Source organism: Mauremys mutica, chromosome 7 (genome assembly GCF_020497125.1).
Source record: "Mauremys mutica isolate MM-2020 ecotype Southern chromosome 7, ASM2049712v1, whole genome shotgun sequence".
NCBI lineage: Eukaryota > Metazoa > Chordata > Testudines > Geoemydidae > Mauremys > Mauremys mutica.
Window position 1 is genome coordinate 5,743,445 of NC_059078.1, and position 13,402 is coordinate 5,756,846.

The following is a 13,402-nucleotide window of genomic DNA, read 5'->3' on the forward strand; positions in this document are numbered from 1 at the left end:
ACAGTGATCTATTATTAGGGATCTACTATTCCAAATGGATTCCAGTTTCACCTCGCAGCTCCTCTCTGAAAGGGTATACCAGAGCACTTCTCTTTCAGAATCAACACAGTTGTTTGCGTTGCATTCTTCTCTTTCTTACATATCTCAGCTCCTTTCCTGTGTCCCTAGAGTATTACATGATTGTTAGTGGCATAATTCCTTTAGCCACACTAACACCAGAGACTGATCAAAACCCTGGGTTCTCCATTTTGAAACACAGTCACGAGGCAGCTTTTACAAACTCCACATCAGATGCCGATATTCATCTGCAGCAAAAACGTGGGAGGCTAAAGGGTCAGCTGAGCACAGGCAATAACCTTAGGAGAATATGAGAAACCACTCAAGGTACAGCAGCTTCATTTGCATCATGTAAAATTCCAGTGCTCACAAAATGAAACCATTAATGCCAAGGCACTTCACTCAGGCCTTCCCTCAGCACCTTTGCTTTGCATTAATGAAAGAGTTCACCCTCATATCCAAGTAAATTAAATTCTCATAGGTAGCCAGCACCCACAGCAGGATGTAAGTGAAAGTGTGGGAGCTCTCAGAGATAGACCCAATGCTGCTGGGACACACGCCACAGCTTTAGATTGGGCTCATGCTGTTCCTCTTACATTCCAAACAGGCCTTGTTATATGGAGCCTTGATAGCATAAAATCTCCAGGAGTGAAATCAGTGTGTAATATTCTCTTCAGATTGTATAAATCTTTTGACTTCCAACCTAGCAGAAAATAATTCTAACATTATGCAAGGGCAACACTCACAGGTGAAGCCCATTGAAACGTAAGTGTTGTGGGTCACACAGAGTCAATCAAACAGTCATTGTAACTCAGATTGTGTATAAATTTAGCATGTTACCAGTTATAATGCCTTTGAGTTCTCATACCCATGAAGCAGCATTTCTGATGCAATATTTTTGAAAAATCAGAATCAGTGAATAAACACAGAAAAAGGCACAGCTTCCAAAACTGCAAGGCAAAGTTAATTTCCCCAATCTTTGCCCTTCTACAGCATTCATTATAAGCCAAGGTACTCAACAATTCAAAATTCACTCAACAATTCAGTTTTACCCTCCTGGTTACTTATCAAGGGACAATGTCATTTAATATTTCTGTTATAATAGTGAATCTTCCTAAATCTTTGGAAAATAATCCAATAACATTTCACATTATTAAGTCATTTGTTACATGAAACAAAGCTATGGATAATACTCAGATTATTCTCAAATAAATATTTATACAACTCAGGAGGAAATCGATTAAAATGCATTTTATTGGAAACCATAGATAGAAAAAATATTCACTTTCTTGATTATATAAATAGAGAAAATGCATTAGTATTAACTCCCAGCCTACAAGAGGACTATTGGTTTATCTCAAACAAGACTATAAATATATTCAGCTATTAAAATATTGCATCCTTTCTCACTTCATATAACCTTCAAAACAAGGCAATCATCAAATCTTTATATAGCCTCCAAAATATATTAAATTACTTAAATGTAACATAGGGAAGCCAACAGAATGTTTTGTATCACATGTAGGAATAAAATAATTGACTGTCAGAACTAAATATCAAAGATTGATTTAAAATAAGGAAAAAAAGTTTAAATCCTCAAAATCAGCCTCATATATTCAGACCTGATTTTTGTTTTTGGATATTAACTGGATATTAATAAAATTACATAAAGTATTTCTGATACCAACAAATCTATGTTTCGATAATACTTGTGATTCAATTAATCCCAAATTCTTTGAATGTCAAACCACTTTAGATATTGGGAGGAAAAAACTAATTGATTTAATAGACATTACTACTGAAAGTTGATTTTCACTAGTCACTCTGAAGTCATTCTCCCTAAGTAATCTAGCTGATATTAAAACAAAACAAAACAAAACAAAAAACAAACCCCATTGCCAGATACTGTCATTCTTATATTGAAGAAAAGGAGAGACGCTTAGAACTCTCTTTTAACTAATGGCACCTTCCCTATTGAAAACACACGTGAAAGATTCAGAAAATCAAAATGTTTCAACTAATTTATAACCCATTTGGTATCCTGTTGAAAGAATATGGAATAATCATTTAGGAAGCTCAGATCTGGTTGACCCAAATCTTTTCTTTCTCGTTTTTAATTTCTTTTCCTGTAATTGTATTATTTGTTATTTGAAGGTCTGTCTGAATTTCTAGATAGATAGATAGATAGATAGATTTAAGGCTGGAGTTTGCAATGGAGCTTTAACTGAACACCCAGTGCTTTGGGTACCTAAATCCCTTAGGCTATTTTAAAAATCCCAACCTAAATCCAGTGGAAGTTCTGATCCAAACAATCCCTCCCCAACACAGAAAAAAACAGCTCCCACCACACCCTGCTTATTTTTCCTTGTATAGGATGAATACACCACTGCCTAAATACCCTTTAAGAATTTGTAGGTATCATTGTTTCAGGCTTACGATCTTTGTTTTAAAAGGCACTGCAACCAGACATTTTAAAGCTGCAATGTTCCAGCGATGTGTTATGACTTAAAATGCAGTGACTTCTCGGGATTCAGCTTTGCTCAAAGTCTTATTCAGGAGACACAGTCAAATATTAAAATATAACAGCTGGGGGGGGGTGTAAACGTGGGGTTTTAACCAAATAACTCCCATGGGAAACACTTCTGCCACGCTGAGACTCACAGACATTTAAATCTGGGGATGAGGCAGGGGATTATTTTATATCTTTTTTCTTTAAATATAAATTAACAGTTTTAAAGTTCCTAAAAGCAAAACCAGAATGTTAGCAGGACCTAGTCCTACCACTTTTTCTTTTTCTTTTTTTTCCACCTGCAGAATCTGATCCTAAAATCTGCTAAGCTCATCCTGCAGGACGCTGAATGCATTCAGCTGTCATTGAGAGCAGAAGGTACCAGGTACTCTGCAGGTGGTGCTAAGCAGCTCACTGGATCAGGCTCCTGAGCAAAGCTGTCTAGTGGTGGCAAAGTCTCTAATTTCACAGCTCTCCTACAAACGACAGACACTATTTCAACATGTGATACCCCAGTATAACTTTATTTTATGCACCCACTATGCACGCATAAACGTATACAGATCTGCACATGTGTCTCCCAGTTCAAAGCTCTGCAAATCCAGCTAGTGGAGGATTCCCGCTACATACAGAGCCAGAGCCTACTTCTCCTCTGACATGGGGGCATGATGGTGGAAAGGGGTCACGACTGGGGTGTCCATGTGCCCCAGGGATACACGGGTGTTGGCAGCTGGATCAGATGCTTATCTTCCCTGGGAGACTGGAAAGGCGTAAATGTGACCTACAACTGCCTTTGTCTTTCCCTTCTCCTCCTGGTCTTGCATTGAGCACTGCTTAGCCAGGCTGGAAAATCTGGCCCATACTCACCCATCTGTGCACACATGCTTCAGAGACAATGATCTGCCCAGCTCCCACTGCTGAGACTCAAACTAAAATGCACCTTAGCCAAGAGTCAGAATTGCATTCCTTGATCTTTTACACCAAGACTGCAGATCTCCACATCAACAAACGAGCACTGACTGTGTGGGGAAACTGGAGCTATTATCACTTCAGAGCCTGCTGCAAAGGTCAGCTGCTGCAAAAAGGCTACGTGGGCTATTATAAGAGGTTATCATCAAATGTGAGAGTGTTCATGGTGAAAGATCTTAGTGCATGCAGACCAGACAGTGAATGGCTACGCAAGAGCTTCCAAATATGCAATCCCAAAATGGAAACTCCGCAGAGTTTTTATTAATTTTCACTGAAAAACCTCTGTAGTCAAAACTCCAGAATATTCCTAGCCACATCTGTGAAGACAAAAAAGCCCCACCCCAACATCATGCAATTAATCAACTTATAAGTACCCCACAATTCCCCTTCACAGCTCTAGAGGCTGAGGACACCTGAAAGTGGGAAGTAGAACTGACTGATAAAGCCTGGCTCGGTGCCAGTTTACAGCACTGGGCAAAGATCATAAAGTGTCTGACTCAAAACAGATTAGGCAAAAGTCCTCCCTTGATGAGACTTGCCTGTGAAATGGTTTCCTTCTGGCTACCTATCACGTGGTGGGTTGATAAGAAGTCTCTGCTGAATTTTTTGACTCTCTCTGATAACGAGGGACCTGACTCGACATAAGTCAACTCTTGGCTATTATCTATGACCCCGATTCACTATTGCACTGATGCATGTGCTTAACTTTAATCCAATCCCCATAGTCAGTAAAACTTCAAACACATTCTTAACTTGTGGCAAATGCATAAGCCCCATTGCAGCCAATGGCACATAAGCATGTGCTTAGGGGCTTTGCCGAATCAAGGCCCATGCTATGACATCATCAACATTTTAGGGGTTGCACCGTTGTGCTTTTAAAATTAAAGGACAATACAGCCTTCGTTGTAGTATTGGTCATATACCCCTGGAGCAACCACCGCAAGCTCTCTCCCCCTGCATCTTAAAAAAAGGCTGAAAACTATTTAATTTACATATTTTAGGTATTTTCTATTTTAACTGCCAGGCCTCCCTTTGGAATCATGCGACTTTGCTTGTTTTTTTAGTGCTTTATTTGCTTAATTTGCTCTGACTTTCCACTGACATAGTCTTAAAAAGACAGGTTCACCAGGTAATAGTACAAAAATGTGGCAGTGTTTCCTGATGTATAAATTCTGGGCTTTGTTCTCTATTGACTATGACCTTCTGTAGTCAATTACAGCTGGACAACGGGCATACAATGCAAATCAAAAATGGTCCATTTTACTCTGGGGTTGGTCAATGTCTGCACATGGCCCAAGGTCATGGAGAATGAAGCCCAATATTATTATTGTTATAATGTATCTGAGCTCGGACAGAACACGCCAGTCCTTTGTGGGAACAGAGTATTTACAAATGGTCAGCGGAAGAACTGTTTGAGAGAGAGAGAATTTCTTTATAAAAGGTAAATATTTCTATTTACACAAATAGCTCCACAAGATGGTTGTCTTTTAAAATCAAGCAAAAGTATTAACACCCAACATATAGCTGTAAATTATTCTAAGCTTCATATTTTATTCTTTTAAATATAAGGAGTTTCTGGTGAGTTCTTCCAGACACTTATGTTTCTGTAGCCATTTAATAATATCAGAAGACAGAAATCATTTGGAAAGTATTTTTAATAAACAATCCTATGTGGCATAATCTCAGTGTTAAACACTAATTAAAAATAGTTTTAATCAAATTTACCTGTGACAGGTCAGAATATCTTGATCTGTGGGTGAACATCTGATGCCTTATCGGCTTTGGAAGGTGCCGGGCTTTGAGTGACAAGAACCAGAAACCCGTATTGTTCAGATGCCAATTTCAGCAGGAGTGTGAAAACTGTACAGAAATTGCAGAACTGCTCTTCCTGCCCACTGAAGAAACAAGTTGTTCCAGTCACCTTGCTGGGGAACAACATTGGCATGGTTACCTGGATACCTGTTGCTGAGGGATACGTACACTGCAGTGGAATCTTGGCAAGTTAAAATGCCGATGTGTCACCTAAAATGAAAACCCATTAGAAATCTTACTTGGGCGAAACAAATGCTGTGACCCAAAACGTTTGAAAGTGAATGGTGATTTGGGGGTACTTCAATTCCTGAGTGGCCAAACTGAGGGTCATGTCCAGACTGCAATCACAAGGTATAACTGCAGATCACGTAGATATAAACAAGCTAGTTTTAATTTAGTTGTAGAAACCCACTTAGGAGCTTGGATAATTATTCACGGAGCTAGACCATGAAGTGTGAACACACAAGTTGCTGCATCTTCATTACCCCAGGCCTTGAGCTAGCTAAATTAAAGCTAGCTCGGGTTTGTCTACTCCAGGGGTAGGCAACCTATGGCACAGGTGCCGAAGGCGGCACATGAGCTGATTTTCAGTGGCACTCACACTGCCTGGGTCTTGGCCACCGGTCTGGGGGGGCTCTGCATTTTAATTTAATTTTAAATGAAGCTTCTTAAACATTTTAAAACCTTATTTACTTTACATACAACAATAGTTCAGTTATATATTATAGACTTATAGAAAGAGACCTTCTAAAAACGTTAACATGTATTACTGGCACGCGAAACCTTAAATTAGAGTGAATGAATGAAGACTCGGCACAGCACTGCTGAAAGGTTGCCGACCCCTGGTCTCCTCAAACTGCAACCACACCCCATGACTGCAGCACAGACACACATCCTAAGGGCTTGACTTTCAGGGATGGGCATTCTGAACTTTCTGACCAGTCCCTAGTATGGGATTAAGCAGTCAATTATTTTTGGCAAAAGTGTGTTGGTGGAAGTGGGGTTTTCAGGAAGAAAAGCAGCCGACAAACCCAATTTTAAAGGGAAGGGCACTGGATTTGCAGAAATATTAAAGATATTACATGACATTAGAAGTGTAGTTTTCTTGAATAGTCCCGGTTTTTAGAAAAACAGGATCTTGTAGATTCATAGATTTTCAGACCAGAAGGGGCCATATTTAGTCGGATCTCCTACATAATAGAAGTAACAGAATTTCACTCAGTAATCCTTGCAGGGGAAGGGATTACTCATTCTTGCAGATGAACTGGTGTGTAAGAAATGCCTGCTGCACTCTGAAGAATAAAGGGGGAAAAAACATAGGTAAGAAGAATCAAATACTAAACCAGAAATGACAGGCACAATTGGCAAAGCGCCCCACATACGAAGCTCTTCCACTGGCTGAAAGTTCTGTAGAAAATGTTCCCACAGTAATACAGAATTGGCAGAACGATTCCCAAATAGTATTTCTAAGAAAGGAGCAAGAGCTCAGCCATTTACTACTATTTTTTAACAGGATTGCTTGGTGGCTAAAAATAAAAAACAGCATAAATGGATTTAATATAACAACTCAGGATGGCTCATTAGTGTGGAAAGTGAAGAATGTGTGTTTTACTGGTATTGTCAGGAGTGCTCATGTCAGCAACAGAGCAAGAACGAGTGTAATCGATCCTAGTTATTTAACAGAAATTGAGTTAGATTTCACCACATGGGAGGGAGGGGTTCCTTCTACAAGGGTGGAAAACCTGACACAAAATCAAGCTTTCCAAAAACCACAGATGCAACTGGGGAAAAATAAAACCCCAACACAATACTGCCTCAGCAATATGCTTGGGCAGGATTTTAACATATATGTGTGTATCTGCTACTGTGCATATCAAAGAGGTTGATGCTAAGTAGCGCTTACAAGCTCTAGGAAAGTTTATTTTAAAAAATACAAATAAACAATTGTTAAAAAAGTCAAAGGACTAACCCAATGTATTAGTGTTGCCCTTGAAATTGCTCTGCCATGACACAAGCCTATTGATTATACATATTGCTCGCTTCAAAATTCTAACTGCAAACATTCATCTCAGTCATTTTCCTTGGTCTATCGTTTCTCTTGTTTAATTTTTCCCAGCAATATTCTTTAGTCGTAATTGCATGCCCTGGTAGAGTTATGGGCATAGCTATGAACAACTGTGCTCATTATGCCATCAAAGGCTCAAAGTCCCAAAGCCACATCTCTAGGGACTTTTCAAATAAGACAAAGCTATTTCCCAATTAGTCAAGGATGGGGGCTCTTTGTCTCTTTTCTAAAAGTAAAACAACAATATGACCTGCCACCCTCAGCAGAGTGGCAGTACTTACAACTAAAACATTTGCTGCCATTTCAATTTGGTCCAGATGCCCTGCTACTGCCAGAGGCCCCAGACCTACTGGGAACCTTGGAAATGCTTCATAAACTCCCCAGGCCAATACCATTCTGTATGCTTTACTAGCGAAGAGGAACTCCATTGCAGTTCTTTGTGAAAGCACAGGAAGGAGTTACCACAGCTTTTCAAAGAACCCCAATGGCAGAGCGTATTATTACACCTGATACAGCAAACAGTTCTATCGGAGGCCACAGAGTCTGTGCAAGCGGGGGGGGGGGCCTTGTCCTCTGATGTTTGTGGGCTCTGTAATAAAGAAAAAGGAAGCCTGATGCATATGCTACAGGACCGTCCAACAGTCAGGCAGCTGAAAAAGGTGGACACAAGAGTGAAACTGGTGCTTGGCTTCAATAACCAAATCTCAGCTGAAAATTATATCCTAGGTCAGGGGTACCCAGAGGTCTTCCAGGGCGTACATCAACTCACCTAGCTATTTGCCTAGTTTTACAACAGGCTACCTATAAAGCACTAGGGAAATCAGTTCAAACTAAATTTTCATACAGACAATGACCTGCTCTATATACTATACACAGAAATGTAAGTGCAATGTTTATATTCCAATTGATTTATTTTATAATTATATGGTATAAAGGAGAAAGTCAGCAATTTTTCAGTAACCATGTGCTGTGACACTTATATTTTTATGTCTGATTTTGTGAACAAGTCGTTTTTAAGTGAGGTGAAACTTGGAGGTACACAAGACAAATCAGCCTCCTGAAGGGGTAACAGTAGGCTGGAAAGGTTGAGAGCCACTGTCCTAGGTTACGTACTTACTTTGCTAGGTTAACTGTGCCACAAAGCCTTTGGTTCTTGAGGGCTTCAATGATTACCAAGAGCATGATTTTAGGCCTAGGCCTACAAGAAAGTAGTGGTATTTGGACCTGTCTGAGTTTGCAGAGAAAGAACAGCTTAACGACACAGAAAGCAATTATGTGAATTTGTACAAATTAGGACCCTGTTTCTTGATACATTTGGCTAAAGAATGCTGAGATAGCTCAAATAATTCCAGACTTTCATGCTACCCAACCTCTCCACTTGTTCCTAAACCCCAACCCCTCAGTCCTCTCCTTCCCTTTTAACCTATTTGTGTATGTCTGTTTATTTATGTATTATTATACCCACCGTAACATGTGATTTTGACAAATAGGGAGGAACTGGTTGAGAATTTGAAAGTGGAAGGCAGCTTGGGTGAAAGTGGCAGAGGTGCTTAATGACTTCTTTGTTTCAGTTTTCACCAAGAAGGTTGGTGGTGATTGGATTTCTAATGTAGTGAATACCAGTGAAAATGAAATAGGATCAGAAGACATTAAAATAGGGAAAGAACAAGTTAAAAATTACTTAGACAAGTTAGATGTCTTCAAGTCACCAGGGCCTGATGAAATGCATCCTAGAATACTCAAGGAGCTGACTGAGGAGATATCTCTGAGCCATTAGTGATTATCTTTGAGAAGTCATGGAAGACAGGAGAGATTCCAGAAGACTGGAAAAGGGCAAATATAGTGCCAATCTGTAAAAAGGGAACTAAGGACAACCGAGGGAATTACAGACCAGTCAGCTTAACTTCAGTACCAGGAAAGATAATGGAGCAAATAATTAAGCAATCAATTTGCAAACATCTAGAAGATAATAAGGTGATAAGTAACAGTCAGCATGGATTTGTCAAGAACAAATTGTGTCAAACCAACCTGATAGCTTTCTTTGACAGGATAACAAGTCTTGTGGATGGGGGGGAAGCGGTAGACGTGGTATATCTTGACTTTAATAAAGCTTTTGATACTGTCTTGTATGACGTTCTCATACACAAACTAAGGAAATGCAACCTAGATGGAACTATTATAAGGTGGGTGCAAAACTGGTTGGAAAACCATTCCCAGAAAGTAGTTATCAGTGATTCACAGTCATGCTGGAAGGACATAATGAGTGGGGTCCCGCAGGGATCAGTTCTGGGTCTGGTTCTGTTCAATATCTTCATCAATGATTTAGATAGTGGCATAGAGTACACTTATAAAGTTTGCGGACGATACCAACCTGGGAGGGGTCACGAGTGCTTTGGAAGATAGGATTAAAATTCAAAATTCAAAATGATCTGGACAAACTGGAGAAATGGTCTGAAGTAAATAGGATGAAATTCAATAAGGACAAATGCAAAGTACTCCATTTAGGAAGGAACAATCAGTTGCACATATACAAAATGGGAAATGACTGCCTAGGAAGGAGTATTGCAGAAAGTGATCTGGGGGTCATAGTGGATCACAAGCTAAATATGAGTCAACAGTGTAACACTGTTGCAAAAAAAGCAAACATCATTCTGGGATGTATTAGCAGGAAAGTTGTAAGCAAGACCCAAGAAGTAATTCTTCTGCTCCACTCCGCACCGATTAGGCCTCAGCTGGAGTATTGTGTCCAGTTCTGGCCACCACATTTCAGGAAAGATGTGGACAAATTGGAGAGTCCAGAGAAGAGAAAAAAAAAAGATTAAAGGTCTAGAAAACATGAGCTATGAGGGAATACTGAAAAAACTGGGTTTGTTTAGTCTGGGAAAGAGAAGACTGAGAGGGGACATGATAGCGGTTTTCAAGTGCGTAAAAGGAGGAGGGAGAAAAATCGTTTTTCTTAACCTCTGAGGATAGGACAAGCAGCAATGTGCTTAAATTGCAGCAAGGGAGGTTTAGGTTGGACATTAGGAAAAACTTCCTAACTGTCAGGGTGGTGAAGCACTGGAATAAATTGCTTAGGGAGGTTGTGGAATCTCCATCGTTGGAGGTTTTTAAGAGCAGGTTGGACAAACACCTGTCAGGGATGCTCTAGATAATACTTAGTCCTGCCAGGAGTGCAGGGGACTGGACTAGATGACCTCTCAAGGTCCCTTCCAGTCCTATGATTCTATGTTACCTCTGTATAATATTGTCTGATTTTGTACTGTCTGTCCCGGGAAGCTTTGACAAGTTGTAAAATGGTGCAATTTCATAACTTTATTGGATATCCTGTAAAACATGCAGTATTTGGTAACATATACAAGCTGTAAATCATTTATCTATCTGTATTTTTTAGTCTGTTTCTTTATGAAAACTAATAAATTAATCACAAACAAAAATAAGATGAGGCTAAACATTAAGGGCAAAATTCCAGTCCCATTGAAATGAATGGGAATTTTATCATCGACTTCAATGAGGCCAAGACTTTCCCCTAAACATTTACTGTAGGGAGTAGTCCTTCACTGACAGGCACATGTGTTTTCTGTCTCTGGCTGCCATAATTCTATGGAAGCAACATCGTGTTTTACTGTATGGGTCAAATTCATCACTGCAGTTACGCCACTAAATATGAATCAACAGTGTAACACTGTTGCAAAAAAAGCAAACAAACATCATTCTGGGATGTATTAGCAGGAGTGTTGTAATCATGACACAATAAGTACCGGTAATTCTTCCACTCTACTCTGTGCTGATTAGGCCTCAGCTGGAGTATCGTGTCCAGTTCTGGGCACTACATTTCAGGAAAGATGTGGACAAACTGGAGAAAGTCCAGAGAAGAGCAAGAAAACGATTAAAGGTCTAGAAAACATGAGCTATGAGGGAAGATTGAAAAAATTGGGTTTGTTTAGTCGGGAGAAGAGAAGACTGAGGGGGGACATGATAACGGTTTTCAAGTACATAAAAGAGGGAGAAAAAGTGTTCTCCTTGAGGATAGGACAAGAAGCAATGGACTTAAATTGCAGCAAGGGAGGTTTAGATTGGACATTAGGAAAAACTTCCTGTCAGGGTAGTTAAGTACTGGAATAAATTACCTAGGGAGGTTCTGGAATCTCCATCATTGGATATTTTTAAGAGCAGATTAGACAAACTGTCAGGGATGGTCTAGATAATACTTAGTCCTGCCCGGAGTGCAAGAGACTGGACTAGATGACCTCTCGAGGTCCCTTCCAGTCCTATGATTCTAAAGCCACGCGGGTTATTATCACGGATGAAAAAGACATCCTGTCTCTGGAAGCTTTAATCACAGTTAAAACCAATATTAAAATGCTATTGAGCTACAGAATCCCAGGTGTCTGACCTTGGTGTTAAAATGACATAGCAAGGTTTATAGCTCCTTTGTGGTAGCCATACTGAGTAGCACCACTTTGTAAATATTTCACGAAATATTAAAATCAATGCAGACAATTGCCTGTAACCCGAGGCAAGTTGCCAAAGATTCATCGGAAGATACTCTCTGTTAAGGCAACTGCAATCTAAGACACACGATCTTCCTATCATGCTTCTGTGATAGCCTGTGGGCTAGAATATATAAAATGGATGATTTCTGTTCCGTTCTTGGAACTGAGACAATAGATCAGCTAGCAAAGTTGAATTTGCTTGTGAAGGTAAATGTTCACACAACAACGTTCTCCCTGCAAGCAAGATAGAGGCATGCTAGATTAGCTGTGTTTATCAAATCAATGTACTATTAGTAATAGATGCAAGAGTCGAGACACATTCAGAACTAACCACTGTGGCCACTCTGGAAAAGCCCAGGACATCTTTGTCAGCAACTCAACTCTGGTCCATGCACAGCAGTGATTTGAAACTGCAAACAAAATGTTATAGCGTGTGGAGGAATGGGATAGGAAACTATTACAGTGCTGTTCTGCAAATCAGTCATTGCTACAAACTAATATGGAGGTCAAGAGCTTAATAAAGATTAGACATTAATATAGATAATGAGAATCTGCGCAGTTACATTACACTGGATACAAACATTATTTCTGGTTTTTACAAGGGCTATAAGTCCTCATGCTTCAGGATGCAAACCAACCAATAGCTGATGGCGGTTAGGAAGAAAACTTCACCCGTGGGCTGATTACTCCATAGTTATCCATTACAGGTTTTCTTACACCTTCCTCTCAAGCATCTAGCACTGGGCTCTCTGAGTGTATCCACTGGCCTCTGGTGCTCCTAAGGAAAGAACAAGCTGCAGCATTCATCCCCTGAAAAGGGCAAAATCTAAAAAGAGGAGCCCATATTCTACAACTGGACCCACTGCTTGTTGACGCGATCCATGTGGAGCACCAACCCCTCCTAGATGGCTGGTACTGGTCGTGTGCTCTGCGTACCAGGAGCTCAGAGTTCAGTTAGGTACTCCCAGGACTAGGCCCGACGGGCTGCGGAGGATTCCATAAATAGTCACATGTTCTGAGTAAAGGAGGAGCTTTGCTAGAGCTACCAGAAATTAAGAAGTACTCATGCCCTCGCCATGATGATTTTAATTACAATGGAAGATCCATCCAATAGTTCCTAGCTCAGCCCCTGGCGACAGTCCAAGTACTGGGGTCTCCACACATGCAGTCATCCCTACGCCTACTGCTTCCAGACCACTGCATCCTCGTGCCTTGGCTACTGCTAGGGTGACCAGATGTCCCGATTTTATAGGGACAGTCCCGATATTTGGGACTTTTTCTTATATAGGCTCCTATTACCCCCCACCCCCTGTCCTGATTTTTCACACTTGCTGTCTGGTCACCCTAGCTACTGCTGGCCTCCTGCCGGCACCAGAATTCCCGTTACCCAGCCTTGCCTCTGCAGCCAGCTCCCAGGATTATGGAGCCCTCTCCTGGTTAGGACAGAAGTTGAACTGGGAATCAGAGCCCTCCACTAGCTGGGGGTGCAGGGAA

General features: G+C 40.5%; 1 protein-coding gene across 2 annotated transcripts in view; it reads right to left on the minus strand.

Moving 5' to 3' along the window:
* The window catches only part of PRICKLE2 (prickle planar cell polarity protein 2), a 209,821-nt gene that overhangs the window by 140,549 nt on the left and 55,870 nt on the right, over nt 1-13,402 (minus strand). The window contains exon 1 of one of the 2 annotated variants that reach the window (XM_045025110.1): nt 5,261-5,444. The exons of the other annotated variant lie outside the window; for it this stretch is intronic. The gene's annotated coding sequence lies outside the window, so the exon portion shown is untranslated. Of the gene's footprint in view, nt 1-5,260; nt 5,445-13,402 lie in introns of those variants that run through there. 2 annotated transcript variants of the gene reach the window in all.